Consider the following 19,308-nt stretch of genomic DNA (forward strand, 5'->3'; position numbering starts at 1 on the left):
CCTTATCAACTCAAGGGCTGCGTTATTGGTCATCTACCACTCTGAGGGCCAGATCTGGATCATGGGTGTGGGCAAGAACCATTGGAATCTTGCACAGCTTGGAGATTGGGGTGGCATGCAACAGCATTTTGCGTTTTAGGGGAACTCTGAGTCACCACCCACCTTCACTCATGAACAATTGCTCTGTTCCTCCAAGAACATTAGGCTCTGCCATCTATTCGTTGTTCTGCCCACTACTTTAGAACATGAGAATTGGAAGAGGAGGAAAGTCCATCATGTTTTGTGGGTGGTGGAGGAATTGAAAGTCCCCACCTTGAGCTGTTGCCTCAGACTGTAATTTGGGGTGGTGTCAGTGCAAAGTGCCAGTACTCTGTGACTCTGTATTGGGTACTGAGTCCATATTGGGCACTGAAAGAGAGGAACTGAGTCCACCCCCCAAAAACCCCCCTGATGTCAGTTCAGAGTGCAGAACATACAGCTCTCCTGTCCCAGGACAACAAAGTAAAGGGAGAGAAGTCGGAGTTGCTTTGTGCAAAAAGGCCAGCATGAGGGATGGTCTCCCTCCCTGCAGGGGTGGCTCACAGACACCCCCACAAATCTTGCTGGGCCAACTGTGACCTCCAGTTGCACTCGCCTAAGCACATATAAGCAAGTCTCATTGAGTTCCAGCGGATTTGCAATGCAACCATCCTAGTGAGCTGTCCCTTCTTCACAGAAACAGTAAAAAGATAGGATCAGGCCACAGGTGGCTGAAGACTGTTCCACTGAGCTCCTTTGAGGTTGCATCCTTTATTTGGAAAGGGGAAAGCATCGTTGCCATGGACACATCTGAGTATACATGCAAAAGTCCACCAAGGATCTCTCACAAGGCTTGAAGGCACCAGCCTTTTTCTGTGAGGAGAACCAAAAAAGTGCTTTAAGAGTCTTTAAGAGATCTATTTTGCATCCACCAAATTCTGTGTCTTGATGGTTGAAGGTTGCTGGAGTTTCTCAGGTTTCCAAAGTGGCTTGCCCTTGAAAGATTTTGGGCTACAACTCTCATCAGCCCTAGCAACCCCCACCCATCATCCTTGCTCTCTGAGGATGATGGGCGCTGTAGTCCCAACTACTTCTTGAGCTAGATGGACCAGACGTTTGACTCAGTGCTATTTTTCTAGAAAAAGAGGTGCCGGAACTCACCATGAATGCAGTGGTGTGTGGTGAAATTTTTCGTAGGGGAACAGTTAGGGCCAGAGGCACCAGCTTACGAGGGCAACATCCTGACGTAATGCACATGAGCATCACACTTCCTTCCTTAAGCTGGGCAGAAGCTTCCCAGGCACCATGGCTCTGACAGGATGCTTAAGCCCTTCTGTCTCCTTTGCAAAGCTGGGTGGGCTTTGGGAAGGTGACGAGAGGGCTCTTGGATCCATTGGAGCATTGTTTCCCTCTCTAAGCTGGGAAGAAGCAGCTCGGTCTTTGAGGAGGGATGCACCAGGGCAACATTTAGGGGACTAACCTAGTTGCCCTCGTCCATTGACCATACAACACTGCATGAATGCCTTTCTTGTTCTCTTTTAATAGCAATGGTGCCCACCTGAGAGGTGCTTGAACTGAGTTCCGGTGAATTATGGCTGGAAAAAAAGCCCTGGTTTGACTTTATATGAAGTTGTTCCCTGTATTCCACCAAAGTCGAAGACTGAGAAGAATCCGGAAATATTGGTCTAGGATTTGGGGCTCAGGGCTTAAGAATGTGAAGAACTGGGAGATGCCAATGAAGTTTGGCAGTGGAATTTCTTCCAACCTGATCCTTTGTATTGGGGCCAATTCATTAAATAAAAATGAAATAAAACATGTGCTTTGCCATTGTCATATGGCCTTTGTTCTGTGAGCTTGACATCCCACTCCAAATGTCTCCTAATTTCTTAGATAGGTATGCCTCCTTCCTTTAAAAATGTTGGTCAGAAAGCCAGCAGTTTGCAATTGATTCACATGAACGCCTTTGTTGGCAGAAAGTTCCTTCTATGTGCCCTATGCTGGTCAGTGATTTGTTGTTGTTCTGTTACTTCCACCTGCATCCCTGCACCCTCCTGTCCTCCCCACCCCGTTTTCCACTGTACTTTTGTGCAAATTTCACTATCTCACCTAACCACCTGTCCTAGGGTTTCCAGCTCCTGCCAAGCCTGATAACTGCAACTGTTCCATGGATTACTACCTTGGCAGGGCTTAAATGTTGTGCTGCTGACATAAGCCTTGTCACGGTTGATTTTATGCATTGTTGTATAAACGTATTTTCAAATAAAACAGAAAATGTACAAATAAACTGGGTGACAGAGTTACATAAAGGGAAAAATCACGCCTGCTCATTCACTTGAAGAAAAGCCTGCCTTGTCTAATTAACCTGGGCGAGCCTTATGGTGTTCATAAACAAGTCACAAATTAATATTGCATTTTTCAGCTGCCAGCGCATACCACTAAATCTTTATTGGGCGGCATTAAAGAAGAAGACTGGAGACAAGCTTGTTTAAATCAAAGAGAAATATTAGCCCATAGATACCATCCTATGCTGCAGTTGAGTTTGGGGTGGGTTCTTTTGCAAAATAAATATGCAGAAACGGGGGAGATTTGTGAAATCAAACCAAGCAACATCTGTTCTTGAATCCTAGCAGGATTAGAGGACAGAGCAGCAAGGCACCATTGTGCTTTACAGCAAATCTTCCTGTATTAACACCAGTTTCCTTGGAATCACAATCTTGAGATGGTGTAGGTTTTCTTTTCTATAAAACAGTGAGGGGGGGGAGACTATTATATTTTCTCTTTAAGTGATCAGTATCAAACAGCTAATGCTACAAGCACTTTTTAGCTAGGTAAAATGGATGTGTATAAGAAATCAGGACAGTAGCTCAAAAATGTAACATGAGGATGCATTGGCCTTATGTAAAATGTCTGTTGTTTTGACACAGACTAAGCCTCGGGCACTCTTTTTCTTTCTTTCTCTCTCTTCAAAATCACATGCAATATTTTCCTTCAAGTTTCTCATTACAGTGGAGCAGGGGAGAAACACAAATCAAGAAGTAACATTTTTTTATTATTTTTTTGAAGGAGAAATTATAAATTGCAATTTAATCACATAATCACTTTGACACTCTCAAGCAAGCTAATTTCTTCCCTTGCCTCATTTCACCCACTTGGCAAGATGAATCTTAATGAATAATGTCCTATGAATATTTAACTCTCTGATCAGTTTGAATTTTTGTTCACATACCTACCTGCAAGAAAAATAAATCAGTTAGTCTCCTATTCTCAATTTTCCTTTCTCTCTCTCCTCCCACCATTCCCACTGCAGCCCGCCAGGAACATGCTGCTTTTCTAAGGCAAAACGTCTTGCAACATGGAGTGGAATGAAGTAGAAAATTCAATATTTATGTTAACATTTGGCAGCTGCAGAAGAATCTGGAGACCTTGTTTACAGAAGGTCTGCTAATGAGACACCCAGCTAATAGCAGTGAGTTGAAAACAGGTCTCAAGTGAGAACAATGCCCAGAACCTGTGCAGAACTAAGCACAATCTGAGCTTCAGGTTCGGGCGGAGGGGGGGAGGCAGGGATCCACCAAACCCCAGCCAGAATCCAAAGTGCAATTGCATATTGTTTTTTTCTTTTCTTTTTAAATCCAGTGGATGGTGCACAGAAGAAAAAACAGGATTGTTATTACTTATAACCCCTAAGATTCCTGGGAACTCTCACCGAACAAGGCTCACTGTGTTAAGCACTGCACAGAAGTTTCAGACCTATGCACGAAACAGAAGTAAAGATGAGAAGAAAAATACGACACTAATAAATGGAATGGGGCAAAAAATTTAGAAGTGGGTTAAAGTGATAACAAATACTCAATCCGTTAGGGTCCAAAATTGGTAACAAAACCACTTTTTAAAAAGTTAACCTTGTTGTTGTTGTTGTTTAGTCGTTTAGTCATGTCCTACTCTTCATGACCCCATGGACCAGAGCATGCCAGGCACTCCTGTCTTCCACTGCCTCCTGCAGTTTGGTCAAACTCATGCTGGCAGCTTCAAGAACACTGTCCAACCATCTCATCCTCTGTCGTCCCCTTCTCCTTGTGCCCTCCATCTTTCCCAACATCAGGGTCTTTTCCAGGGAGTCTTCTCTTCTCATGAGGTGGCCAAAGTATTGGAGTCTCAGCTTCAGGATCTGTCCTTCCAGTGAGCACTCAGGGCTGATTTCCTTAAGAATGGAGAGGTTTGATCTTCATTCCATGGGACTCTCAAGAGTCTCCTCCAGCACCATAATTCAAAAGCATCAATTCTTTGGTGATCAGCCTTCTTAATGTCCAGCTCTCACTTCCATACATCACTATTGGGAAAACCATGGCTTTAACTATATGGACCTTTGTTGTTAACTTTAACGGTTCACAAATTGTAACAGCATTCCCAGAAAAGTATGCAGATTATTTGTGGCTTGGGATAAAAGAAGCTGCTACAGACTATCATCATCATCATCATCATCATCATCATCATCATCATCATTTTATTTGTATGCCACCTTTCAACTGTTAAAACAATGCTCAAGACGGCTTACAATATGAAAAGATTTACATAGTTACAAACATAGCAAAGTAGTCATAAAAATAAATAAAACACATCAAAAACTACATACCGTATTTTACCATGTATAAGACTATGTTTTTTTAAATTTCAAAATCATGTTTAAAATTAGGTGTCGTCTTATACATGGGCAGTGCACTGTGGGGCCATGGGATAGGTTGCTGCCGTGAGTTGTAGATTGTTATTGGCGGCTGCTGCAAGGACTGTTGTTGATTGGCTGTTGCTGTGGGAAGTCCCCCCCCAAAAAAAAAACCTCAACAGTTCTGTGCAATCCTCCCCCCAAAAGCTCAACAACTTTTGGGAATCCCCCCCCCCCATTTTTTAAAATTTTGGGTCCCCCAAAATAGGGGGCGATTTATACATGGGGGCATGTTATACATAGAAAAGTGCTGTAACCAAACTGAACAATTTCCATACAAAAATAAAGATACAAAAAATCAATATCAATAACAGCAAAAACTCCCAACAAAACTGCTCCCCAAATACCTCAGTCCTTGCTGGGCAGCAGCAGCAGCAGTTCTTATGAAGCCTGTAAGGCCCCGCCCTGGGCCAGGTGGAGAGAGGCAGGAACGGGGCCCTCAGGCTCCCAGCAAGTCAGACTATGCATGTGGTTTTGGAGCCCTGCCAGATAATCAAACAGGTTACAAAGGGACATGGATGAACAAGGGTCCCTTTGCATGAGCAATTCACTAGGACTGCTGATATTCTTACACCAGCATAGAATAAACCAGTTTGATTTCTCTTTAGGCTTATACACAGGCAAGAAGTCAGCTCTTCTGATTACAGTGGTACCTCGGGTTAAGAACTTAATTCGTTCTGGAGGTCCGTTCTTAACCTGAAACTGTTCTTAACCTGAGATACCACTTTAGCTAATGGGGCCTCCCGCTGCCGCTGGGCCACCGGAGCACAATTTCTCTTCTCATCCTGAAGCAAAGTTCTTAACCCGAGGTACTACTTTTAGGTTAGCGGAGTCTGTAACCTGAAGCGTCTGTAACCTGAAGCGTCTGTAACCCAACAACTGAATCAGATTTTTCTGGTTTCTCACTAGGGTTGCCAATTGGCCCGAAAAAATGTTCTGGTCCACTCCTCCACTTTACAATGGTTTAATATCAGTTCCACCTTGCATGGAGCTAATCTTGATCATCTTCTAATTCAGTGATGGGGAACCTATGTACCTCCACATGTTGTTGGACTACACTTCTCATAATCTCTGACCTTTGGCCATGCTGGTTGGGGATGATTGGAGTTGGAGTCCAACAACATCCAGAGACCATCCCTGTGTTAATTGTCACAGATCAAATCAAACTGTGCTCAAAGGAACAGCTGCAGATTCAAAAGTTGGCAATCCTGTTTCTCATCTTTTGTGCCATTCATTCTTTATGGTCCTTTGTTCCATTGCTTCATTGAGAGACCATTGCTGGAATGATCTCCCATACCTTTTGTATTATTTTTGATGGCCCCAATTAAACTCTTTCCCTTCATGCCAACAGACAGGTCACTCTTTTGCTACCTGTGAGGATTAGTAGGTTCTCTGACTTGCTTCAACAGACTGTCAAAATCAACGACTGTTTCAAGTACTGTCAAACTGGCTTTTTGACACCATTGGGCCTGTCTGAGGAGCAAAGTGGTGGGTTTAATATAATCAATCAATTTTACTGCGCAGAACTGAACTTAATATTGGAAAAATGAGAAACTGGAGGAAACTGAAATTGTCAGATTCACTCATTCCTATCACCAACACTGTCTTAATTAGTCATTGTAATTATTTTGCTTTTAAGTAATCATCTTTTGCTCTTTTAATGTCATTTGAGAACATAAGAACATAAGATGAGCTTGCTGGTTCAAGCCAATGGCCTAGCTAGTCCAGCATCTGGTTCTCACAGTTGGCTAAGCAGATGCAAACTTGAAAGCAGGACCCAATAACTTTTTCCCTCTTGCGTTTTCCAGCAACTGGTTTTCAGACACATAATGCCTCTGACCATGGAGGTAGAATGGCCATCGTGGCTAGTAGCTGCTGACAGCTTTGTCTTCCATGAATTAGTCTAATCCTCAGTTAAAGGAATCCAAGTTGGTAGCCATGAGTGTCCTTCTCTGACCTGACTTTGCTACACCCACCCACGCTATGTACACCTGCCAGTTTGGGATTACTCAACATGCATCTGATGAAGTGGGCTGTAGCTTAAGCCATAACAAATGATTTAATGTTTTAAAATGCCACATAGGATTTCTGTACATGTCTGCACATGTCTACTCAAATATACTCCTGCATAAGTATGTATTCTCCTGTAACATTTGCTGTCTCCTGTCACCGCCCCGCCCCCCTCACATTAGGCACAGTATGACAATTTTTATCGAGTGGAGAGGGATGGGTCCTAGCATTGGTAAGAGCCCCTTAGTAATCCTTCTGTCTCATTTTTGTTAGACCTCACCTGACAGGTCTTAATTAATTATTGAGAGCTTGCTTTTTGATTAAGGAACACTGATTAACTCTAATGATTTAAGCAATTGTGCAATTGGCCTGTTTGGGTAAGCATACTATGCTTGCACTAAGAAGAAGGCAACAGCAATCTCCTTATTAATTAGTGATCATCGATTGGCAGTTTTTAGCATACTGGAGGATCTGCCTCTAAATGAACTTCGTGAAATGCAGCAGCGATAGTGTTTAAAATGAATTGCTTTTGCCACATTTTCACTTTAATCACAGGCTCAGACAGAGCATACTAAAGTTAAACTGCCAAACTGCCACTTGCTACTCGATTGCTCTTTGGCTCAATGGTCCTCTATTACAATGCATCTTTGAAGCCAGGTAATTCCCAAGGGAAATCTATGTTTTAGTTTTGATTTTTAGTCCAGCATGATTTCATCTGTATGGTGGAATTGGCAATCAGTCTCTGCATGTACAATGTAATAGTAGTCACTTGGCAAGAACCAAGAGGAAGAAATGGCAAGACATTGTGTTCTAACGGCATGTAGAATCTTTGTGATTACAGCACATTGCATCCAATATGTCACTGAAATCTGAGTGTTTTAGAAACTTGGTTCAGGCATCCCACCAGCTAGAAACAGTCAGGTTGTACAGGGATGGAAGAAATACATACAAAGAGGCCTTGGTGAACTTGAACACTTCATGTAGCTTCAAAAACACAAGGACAATGAGACAGCAGACACCAGTATCATCTTCTTGGTGCACAGTCTATTCACCTGGCCCAGAGAACTGGCAGAATGACAGAAGACCAGAGACAGGCTATGTTGGCTCAATGTTGGCTGTCACATCCAACTTGGTGGCCATCAGTGGCTTAAAATACTGGGGTGGATTTCAACTGAACAATAAGAATCTTCTCAATGGCAATAACATTTTAACAATTGACAATTTCTGGAAAAGGGAGATCTTCACTGGAGATCTTCAATCAGAGGCCATCTGTTGAGGAATGCTCAGCCTCTGGATTACCTGCATCTAGCAGAGTATTGGACTAGGTGTCCTCCCATGACCCCCCCATATGATTATATGAAGATGAAGGACCTATAAACATGCACATTTTGCCTTTGTCTCCCTTTCACCCTTCCTCCAACAAGCACAGGTCATCATACAAGAAGTTATTCTATCCTATTTTAGCCTTTCTGTATGCTTGGGAGGTAGTGACTTAATCACAGCGCTCAGAGATTTGAACTCTCAGTCCAGGTCAAACAATATACTTACATCACGCTGACTATCTGAATGTTCAGCCATTCAAGGGATCAGAAGTTTCCTCATCTGATTAATGTGTTTCAGAGGAGAAAATGGTTGATGCTTCCTGTGCTAAATCCAATTCACTGTGGGTTGTTACCTGCCTCCTGGAGCCAATAGAGGTGCAAGAAGAGTGGAGCAAGGAGAGTTTATATCAGCTGCTCCCCTGCGTTCCTTTGGGAGGAAGGGAGGCCTATGAATTTAATAAACAAATAAGCCAATCTTGATGGCATGCACTTTTTGTGTAGTTGAGATGCTGGACCACAATCCCATACTCTTCTCAAAGCAGCCAGCTAGGAAACCTTGCTTCTATTAAGGGACTAGCATTGATTGGTTCAGAGAAATAATCCTTGTCCTATGTCAAATCTCCCTCCCACCACCTTTACTTGCACATACATTCTTTTGATATCCTCTTCCAAGGAGTGCGGGGCACACACTCCCATTTATTCTTCATCCAGTGTGCTCTCACCACCGGTTTGGGAAACTGTGTACACCCAGTGTTAGTCTTCTCGTTTCTTATGGATTACTGTGTTTTGATGTGTTTCCTCAGAAACCAGCTTCAATCTGAATTGAGAAAGAATGGCCTACCTTTGTATGAAGCTGGCAGTGTCTATACACAGCCATGGTAACTAACTTAACAGAGACTACTTACGTACTAGGCCCAAACCTTCTCAGAGTCAGTCAGACTTCTTGCATCGACTTCTACAGGCTCTGGATCACTAGTCAAATATTGACTTTCTTTCTTTCCCCCCTTCTTCCTTACTAACATTGTACACTATGAAAAATAGATACTGTGCTACACAAAGCTGGGAAACAGAATTCTGACAGAGGCCGAGCCAAGACGGCACTGTGCTAACTCATGGAAGATTTCTGGCCAATATCAAAAGAAGCATAGTTTATTCCTCCCCCTTTAGCCTTGATTTAAAGATAAGTTTCAAAGTTTAACTTCAGTCAAAACTTGCTAGAAGCTTCCATTTTGCCAGGGAGCAGAGCCACATCTGGGAATTTTATTCATCCCCCTCTTGAATTATTAAAACAGAAATGAAGAGGCATTTGAGTCTTTTGAAAAATGAAGAATCCTCCTCCAAAAGGTTGTGCAGGTAGTACTGAAGACTGAGCAAAGAGTCTTCACAGACCCTCCAAGTGTCCCTATTTTCCAGGGACATCCCATTTAGAAAAGCCGTCCCAGTTCTGATTTCATCCCAGAATGTCCTGATTTTTCTTAGGATTTCTTGATTTTCATTGGAGAAATGTTGGAGGGTATGGAGTTATCTCTTTAAAAAATGTTTAATGTTTTATTATGTTTAATGTTTTATTATATTTTAAACATTAATGTTTAATGTTTTATTATGTTTTTATATATGTTGGAAATTGCCCAAAGTAGGTGGGGTAACCCAGTAGAATGTGTGGGGAATAAATAGTAAAATTATCATTACGGAATGGGATATCTCTATTTTCATTGGAGAAATGTTGGAGGGTATGCCTTCATATCTATTGGGAAGTCCACCCCACTGCCTCTTTGCTTCCCTCAAGGAAATCTGGGTAAAAAGAATTCCCAGCCTCTCATTTCTAGAAATGAGCCTGTCAAACAAGAAACTAAAGGATGGTATCCTTGCTCAGTCAACCAGCCTTCTTGTCTACTCAGATATATATATATCTGTAACTATACAAAATTACAGGATGTGAATTCACATCCATTAAGAATATGGTTGCATTCACATGACAGTTTATTCAGTTTTCCTGATGTTCCCTAACTTTTAATTTCTGCATTGTATTTGAGCCTTCAGATGACGTAAAAGCCATTTCTGGAATAACAGTGGAATACAGCAGGAAAAAAGGTAACACAGAAATGAGCACTAAACCTGTGCTATATTCTGCTAGATTTCCAGATGTTTCAAGAATGGCTGCCTCATTCTTTTCTAGTTGGTTAGACTGGAACTAGAAAATTCTCTCTCCAACTTATGCATTTCCTACAATAATCAACTGTTATCCTTTCTTACCTACACGCATCTTTCTGTGTGTAATTGCAACAACTAAAGTCTTCTCTCTAACCAAGGTTCACTAGCTTAAACACTGCTCACTCTGCATGCCGAAAGGGTTGTAATAGATCATTGACTCCGTTACCTCATTACCAATATAATGATGATGATGATGATAATAATAATAATAACAACAATAATAATATCAATAGTATGACAATAAACCGAGTAATAAAAATAATAATCAAGTTCTAAGGGCTATTTGAATAGACAAGCAGGGGTGACTCTCACTAGACTTCTATTGGCAAGGAGTTCCACAGAACAGGGCACATTTTGAATCTGGCTACATCCAAAGCCTAATTAAAATGTCTGAAAGAACCAGAATACAGGGAGGAAATAACTGTTGTGCTATTATGATAGTTCTGTCAGTGCAAGCTTTTCTGCTTGCCAGATGGAACAACCTCCTCTTTCCTCCTGCGTGTGCTGCTCTGGGGACACCCCCACAAAGTGATTTTGGGTGGGGGGGGGCACAGGAGACTCAGGGGAAGGAGAGAGGGGAAAGCCCCATTGTACTAGCAGGGCTCTTTGCTCTGGCTCCAGCCAGCACAACTGCTTAGCTGAATCTGGCCCCTGGAGTCCATCGTTGCATCGTTATTTATGACCCTTTTCCTGATTGCTCTTCTCCCAGGAAGCTCAGAGCAGCTGGCATGGGTTCCCTTCTGCAGACTTTAAACAAGCTGAGACCTGCTTCATTTTGACAATGAATAGCATCAGGTGCCCTCAGACCATTCGCTGGGATATTAGGAGCCTGGAAAATTACTCAGACGGTGCAAGGAAGTAAAACGTGACTTAGATAAGCAAGAACTGGAGTGTGCATTTTATTCTGGGAGATAGGAGTGCTCTCTGCGTGTGTTTCTGTCAAGGGAGCAGGCATTCAGCACAAACAGGGATTGCTTTCCTTGGGGACAGCCAGCTGCTCCTGCTAATTAACACCTCCCTACACAGCCATGCTGATGCCTACCTTGGAATGGCTCCTACCCAAGGAAAACTAAATTTGGCTGCTGGAAAAAGGTCTTGTGATACCAGTTTCTTTCAAACGTTTCCAGTCATAAACACACACACACACACACACACACACACACACACACACACTGGTAATTGAATTGGTTGGGTCAATTTTCTATTCACACAAGCTTGGTAATTATACAGGACTGGTTTGTTTGCTATCTCACTGGGGCTTTTGTCAACATCCAGCTCTGTTATCCCATTAGGGAGACACTCTTATTCTCAGGCCTCCTGTGTGCTTTAAGGTAGCGATGCAGAATGCTGCTATAATTATCCCCCCTCCGCTTTCTAAGCATTGTTGCAATGTGAACTAGTAAAGATTTCTTACTCCCCCGAGCACCATCCCCAGCTCTGCTACACTGCAGAGAAAACTAGGCAGAAGATTCCTGTCTTGTCTGGGGAAGAACTTCACGGTATCGGTTCTATGCTTCTGATTTTCTCAGGGATTGCTTCATATCACAGTATATTCACTTAGGGGCAGACTGATTAAGCAAGCAAGCACAAAGCCTCTGGTGAATGGGAGTCGAAAGGTTCACAGCTAGACTCCAGGGAAGTGTGGCTGCATTACAAATATAAATATAATTCTTTCAAGGCAGGGATGCAAACTTGAATAAAATATTGGGGGGGGGGACCTAGGAAAGGCCTGCCCCACATAATTGATCACAAGATGCAGCACACACATACCATTTGAAAGGTGGAAAGAAGACAATGTCCTGATTAAAGAGGAATGTCAATAGAAACTACTGGACTATTCAGAAATGGCGAAACTTACCAGAAGAATAAGAAACCAGTTTTTAATAAAGAATGGAAACCATTTCTTGAAGATTTACAAGATTATTGTAAACAGCTTAAGACATTACCAGGATTAATGTAAAAACGTGCAGTGATATAAAACATATATTGAATATATGGGATAAATGATAAATGGGTTTAATTTGGAAAGGTGGTAAAAGTATCATAAACATAAGGGACTGTAGAAAGGGGGGGAGTCGAAATATGACACATGTAATAAGTTGCCTTTTAAGAGATTTCACTATTGCTTGTTGTAAAATGAAAATTATAAAAAAGAGGCTGGTCTATTTTTAGTACAAATGGGGTACTGCCCCACCACTTCAGCTAGTCTCCACCTGCCTGCCTGCCCTCTTTCTTACAATTAGCCTAGTGGGTGGCCCTAGGTATCAACTTCCTCTTTGTTCTGAGTGATGCCTTGTAGACCTCAGCAGAAAGAAGGATGGGGACAAAAGTAACACTGGTTAGCTCTACCTGTCATTGGCTGTGGTAACACTTCTCACTGTCTCTGGCTCCACATACTGTTTGGGCTCCCTGTCGTCCACCCCACCATTCCCAATGGGCACCAGATACCACTGTCTAGGCCACTTCTAATATGATGCATGTTATGCTTTCTAAAACATGTGATCAATAGCTTCTGGGTCCACTAAGTATCTTCACTGTTATGTTTTTCCTTTAATGTTGGAGGCTGCTTTGCTATCCCTATTCACCCTGTTGCTTAATTCACAGACATCCCTCACGCTCATCTCTTTCTCCCTCCCAAGGCCAATGAGTAGTGGTGCAGTGGCACGGCATTGGAAGAGACTAAAAGACCAGTATGTCAATTCCTCTGTCTCAAGCACTATGTGGGAGGGTCTTCTATACAACTGTTGCCACAGATCACCCTATAGAGCCCATATAAAAATTGTGTCATATCCCTGCAAAGTTAACAGAGAATTTATAACTTTTACTCCTGCTGTTTCTTCTTCTAGGTCAACCTATTTCGTCATGTAACATTTTGCTCTCCTATAAAGTGAAAGCAGAGTCACGCTTTAAGACAACTGACACTTACTAAAGGTTATTATCGCTTTGACATTTTCCTTCTGAAAGTCAGAAGTCAAACATTTTTAAGTCCATGTCCAGGCTCCAGCAATGCAACTTATTCAAGTGCATTCATTTTGAGATGGGGAATGCTTGCGGTTTCCAGAACTTCTTCAGGCAGAAGCAGAATGTCAGATGGAAAAATCCAGCACCGAGTTTGCAACTGATGTCATAGATCACGTATATATTTTGAGAAACTCCCTGGGGGAGACAAAATTTGCAAACATCATTATTTTCCTGTTCTTTGTTGTAGATATTGTCATACTTCCTTACACATATTAAATAGTGCACAGTCTTTTTCATTTGTGTGAAGATGCTTCAGAACACCTTGCCTTCATCAAGCAAATGGTTTATCTTCCCTTGTATAATATGTTTAAAACAAAAGGAGATGAAGCTTCAACAGGATCTCTCTAAGCTGGGTGATGGATGTAAGGTTTTTATATCTCCACCTATTGTCTGCAGTAGATGCTAAAGAGGCACCTTCATTCATTGATTACAAAAGTCATTCCTATGTTTCAGTGTACTGCAACTCTAAAGGGATAGCACTAGTATAACAAGGTAGGTAATGGTAAAGGGACCCCTGACCATTAGGTCCAGTCATGACTGACTCTGGGGTTGCGGCGCTTATCTCACTTTATTGGCCGAGGGAGCCGGCGTACAGCTTCTGGGTCATGTGGCCAGCATGACTATGCCTCTTCTAGCTAACCAGAGCAGTGCATGGAAATGCCGTTTACCTTCTCACCAGAGCAGTACCTATTTATCTACTTGCACTTTGACGTGCTTTCGAACTGCTAGGTTGGCAGGAGCTGGGACCGAGCAACGCGAGCTCATCAGTGCATAGCAACAACTTATACAGATTTGGCTATTTACTGGTACCCCTTCTGCACAATGCATTTTTCAACCTGTTTAGCAGACACTGGCACAACCTGTTGGGTAATGGAGGATTGTTTCATTTCCAGGGTGTGGAAGACATTCTTTGTAGCAAGTGATGTTTTTGTATTCTTCACATCCACCTCTTTTCCGTGGAGAGAAGGACGAAGAGATGGAAAATGTACAGGAGTCTGAAATGTACAGGAGTTTGAAATAGTTCTGCTTTGAAACAGTTCTTTGAAATAGTTCTACAGCCAAGTGTCTATCCAAGACTCTCCCTCTTGGAGAAGATCTGTTCTCAATTACAGGGCCATGTACTTTTCCTTTAATGCTGTCTCCTGGTGTCTCTGGGGAATGGTGTATGTTTAAGAAGACTGCCTAGAATTGAGGTAGTTTCCTGTCACCCATGATGGCATGATGGCACTATTACCCCTTAGGATTGTTTCTTATCCTCACTTGTCAAAATCTATGGCAGAGTGGTTGCATTGATGGCTGGTTCTCAAGGTAGTCCAGGGAGAGATTGTCCTCAATCTTTAAGACCTCTGCAGATGCAGAAACTCTGGACATAACATATTATGCTTTCCAATATTTATATGACATGCTCCCTAACCCAAATTTTACCAATTGTTATTTAATAGCATTGATTTGTTTTCATCATAGGGACATTCACAACAATGTTGTGCTTCTAATGCATACTTGCCTGTTCTTGAGAGAGGCTCAGAGTAGGCAGCTTCCCTGTGGTGGGAGGTAGGGTGGTAAGTAATAGGTGGCTTCAGGGAGAGGAAAATGACAGAGCATCAAGACAGTGAAAGCCTGCCTTGTGGGCAAAGCATCAGGACCTTGGACAGAGTAGAATGGTGCTGTTTGGAAGGTAAGTGCCAGCAAACAGGCAGTCTAAGGATTAAGGTAGATCTGTCATTAGTTTTCTTGATTTTTCTTTTTATCTTAAACGGAGACACCGTTTTTTTTGGGAGGGGGTCTTGGTCAGGATATTGACACCTCAAATGTTTGTTTTTTAAAGACACAAGGCCACATGTCACTTGTTCCTGTTAAATGTCCCCAAAGCTTTACTTGCTGTGGTGTGAATTTAAAATGGGAGTCATGGTGTGACTGAGGAGAGGTCAATCTCACTACCCAACATACACCTAAGTCTGCTTTTAAGGAAAATGGACATTGGAAGGTCTTATCACGACACTGACACACACACACACACACACACACACACACACACACACACACTAACATGATTAGCTTGGCTCTGAATGATTTGCATCCACTCAGAACAGATGTCTGCTGATGACTGAAATTTTGCTGCCAGGGAATGTGCACTTGGTCTTGATCTTTCTAGAGAACATTATCTACCAGGTAAAAGTCAGTGCTCTGATTTTGGGCATGTGCAACAGTGAAACTGGAAAGGTACTTGATCTGCCTAATGTCACTTCTATGTGACATTATACCTGGCAATGGAAGTATGATGCCAACAGTTGAGGGAGTTTCTGGGGAGAAGCAATTGGCGTATGAACATATTCAGAGATATTCCCAGAGATGCATCATGGAGAAAACATGGTCATCATTCTCAGGGTTCTTGATTTTCCAGAACTGTTTTATAAAACAGAGGTTTTTGACGCCGGCTCTTGTGCTATGAAACACAGAACACTGTTAATAAAGAAGGCCTATTTGCACATTCGCATATTGGGACATTTCTGAACTCTCCACGACCTCTTCTTTATGTACATGGCTTGCTGAAAAAAAGTCAAAGTCATTCCCAGTAATGTTGAGGGTTCTTGATTTGCCCCTCTTTTACCCCATTCCATAAACAAAGGGCCATTCATAATCCATGTTCACGATGTCATTGATTGTCTATTTCAAAGCAACCTTTAATAGGATGAACTATCATGATTTTATTTTAAAGGATAAAATGTCACTATGATTCCCTTGCTGGGAAGAGCAGTGATGGGAGAGCAGAGACCATGACTAAAGTGTAATGGCTGAAGTGTAAAGCACAAGAGTCTAATATGAAACAGGGTTGATAAACTCCAGCTTGGTGGAGCACCTGTTTTGGAGGACATTTAGCATTGTAGTGAATGATATCTTAGTTATCACTAAGCTAGTACCAACAAACTTATTCTAGTTATGCAAGCCAGTTCATATTAGTGCATTTGCTTTGTACCAAGCTTGAAACCATTCAAAAAGCTAATATCTAACAGGAGAGCTTTGGTCTGAGATTATCAGATTGAAAAATCAGATCAACCTTCACATCAATCATTCTCCACTTCACCTCTCTCTTTGCTCCAGTTAACTTAATTGCAGGGTAGAGGAAACAAGGGGTTATAACTCAACATGACAAAAGGGCTGGCACACCAATATTCACAGCAGTCGAATGATACAAATTATCTACTCAACATTAAGTAGTAATAAACTCATTCATTCACTTTGGTGCACTCACATTTTCTTCCACCAGATGGCAATTCCCACAGCCATTCATTCTTATCTGCCAAACCATTTCCATGCCTATCAGTAGTGTACAATTTATGCAATATATATTAGGTAGAAAACATTGTCAAAACACTTTCTTCTAATGAATGAATTACTTAATATTCATTTGTTTAGAACTTTGGGTGATCACAAAATTCCAACTACTCAGAATGAACTGATAAATGGTCACAAATGCAAAAACCTGCAACCGCAGTAACAACACAGTCAAACGTTCTTAAATTAGGTGATCTCCAAAGCATGACAGCCAGATATTGTTATGCTAACTTTTTTCCTCTGATTTCCTGCACTGCAGATGCATACAAATATATACATATATATGTGCTGTGCTGTGCTGTGTGTATACTCATAATAGACACTGTGGCCTTGCTCACATTACTGGCCAACCCTGCCAAACCCCCCCCCCCCACCGCTAACTCTCCTCCCATTACACCTAACCAACCCTGCTTCCCTTTCCACATCACCCCAACCCCCCTTTCTCCTTACAGCTTATGCAACTCCACCCCCTCACAGCTCACCCATCTCCTCCCAGTTCAACTGAGACCACCACCCCAAACCCCATAGCTCACTCAAACCACTCCCTTCCTTACACATGGTAGAGGCTTGGGAGGCAGTGTGGGTGGGTTTCTGTTGCTCTCATGGCTTCCCAACATCATCAGCCACTACTGCTTTCTCAGATGGTGAGACCCAGTGAGTTCAGTTTGTGATGGTGGAGTCCATGTGACACTCCTGCCGCCACACAGTGTGCTGAGCTCCTCATGCCTCATTGCTTCCCCTTTCAGTAAGCAGGAGCGACCAGCAGTGTTGGGAAGTGACTTCTCCCCTTCATTCTATCCCCTCAGCATCAGTGGTGGGAAAGGGGGATATCAGGGAGGACCTTCTTCACCTCTCCCCTACCCCAGCTGATCTAAAGAAGCAACATTCAGCTCATTAGAATTCAGACCCTATTTTGACATAACCACATCAAAGTCTTTTTCTTTACCCAAGTGTCTTAGAAACCTCAGGAATCCAAGGGGAATATTGATTTTCCAATAATTTATTGATAAATTTCTGCAATTGCGGCCAATATGAGGCCAGAACTTTCCCCACTGTCATGACCGTGATGGTTTAGCAACATCTCTTAGAAAAGCAGCAGGAGTGTAGTTTGCAACTCACCAGAGCACCCCCAAAATGGAAATTTGCACCACTTCCCATTTCCTAGGTTCCCATATTTCAGTCCTGTAAAGTAACTGGGGAGTGATTTCCCCTTCAATAATGTTTAAGGTTGTGGTGGATGCGGGGAGAATAGTCTTCCTCCTCTCGACTATGCAAAGTTTAAAATGACTTTAATTACTTTGAATGCTTGAAGCTGTGTTGTTTCCTATGGGCCTGCCCAGATACTCAATTGATGGAACTGAGTACCTAAATATCTAAAGTTCTTAGGCTGTTCAATATTAGAATCATTAATCTTCCATGTACGAACTCTGGGTCTTTTGGCAAAAATTTGAGATTTTTGTTTCAGTCTTATTTAGAGACACATATTCTTTTTAATAATAGTCCCTGCACAGTCCTGGATTTTACTCAGAGGTATGCTCCACTGTATTCATTGGGTTGTGTTCCCAGATAGGTGTGCATGGTATTGCAGACTAAGGCAATCTTACACTTATCAGGGAGTAAGGTCAAGTGGAATCAGTGCTACTGACTTCTAAATGCACAGTAAGTCCCTGTGAACTTTGGTACTTATTCTGAGGTAGACATTCTGCCACCTGCACTTTGCTAGAAGCTCAGTAACCAATATGAACAAGAGGAAAAGGAGGCAGCCTTGTTTTGTGTAGCTTCAATGGGTTCTAATGGGTTATTGTAGACCTTAGATGGTTATCATTTTTTGCATTAACTTTTACTTCTTTGAATACCTGGGAAAGCATAAAACAATGTCTGCTGGCAAAAAGGCATTTTGGGGTCTTGTTCCGATAGCTCCATGAGTTCATTTCACAGCACTGATTTACAGTTTCGGACAGGTGACAACTTGTTAACCCAATTTATAATAAAAGTTTTGATATTGCTTTCTTCTGCCTCAAATATTTCATACACATGTAAATTTATTTATTTCTATATGTTCTCTGGCTCCTCCAACCATTGTTTAAAATATTCTTTGTCACTTTTTAGATATTTAATCATTTCTTTGTTGTTGACTGACAGGTCTAAGGCTTCAGTCTGTGACAAAAAGTGCATTCGGTTTCTATTTCAGCAAGACCTAAAACTGAAGCTCCTAGGGTGCTGAGTGGCAAAAAATTGTACCATATCATCAGTAAGGTTGTTCATAGGGCGGCTGCACACCAATCGGAAGACCTCCAGTTTGAGCTCTGGCAGCTCCTGACAGCTGAACAGCTATTTCAGAGCAGTGTCAATAGGCAGAAAGAGAGGACTGTGCCCCACAGAGTTGAAAATAAAAAGATGCACATTTATTTAGGGCCCGCTATTCTCTGCCCAGCCAGCAACCTTCAGCTATCAGCAGAGAGGTATCTTCACATTCCATGTATTCAGCCAAAGGGGCTTTCTAATGCAGTCAAGTGTGAGCATTCACCTTTGAATACCATTGGCACAACACACTGTTAGCCTTTAACAAGATTGCAGCCGAAGGCATCACTGGCATTAAACAGCTCATGACAAACCAATAAAGCAGAAAGCTGTGCATGGTCCAGCTTGGCAGGAGGTCACATAGTGGAATGC

The sequence above is a fragment of the Podarcis bocagei genome (assembly GCF_964188305.1).
Source record: "Podarcis bocagei genome assembly, chromosome: 5".
NCBI lineage: Eukaryota > Metazoa > Chordata > Lepidosauria > Squamata > Lacertidae > Podarcis > Podarcis bocagei.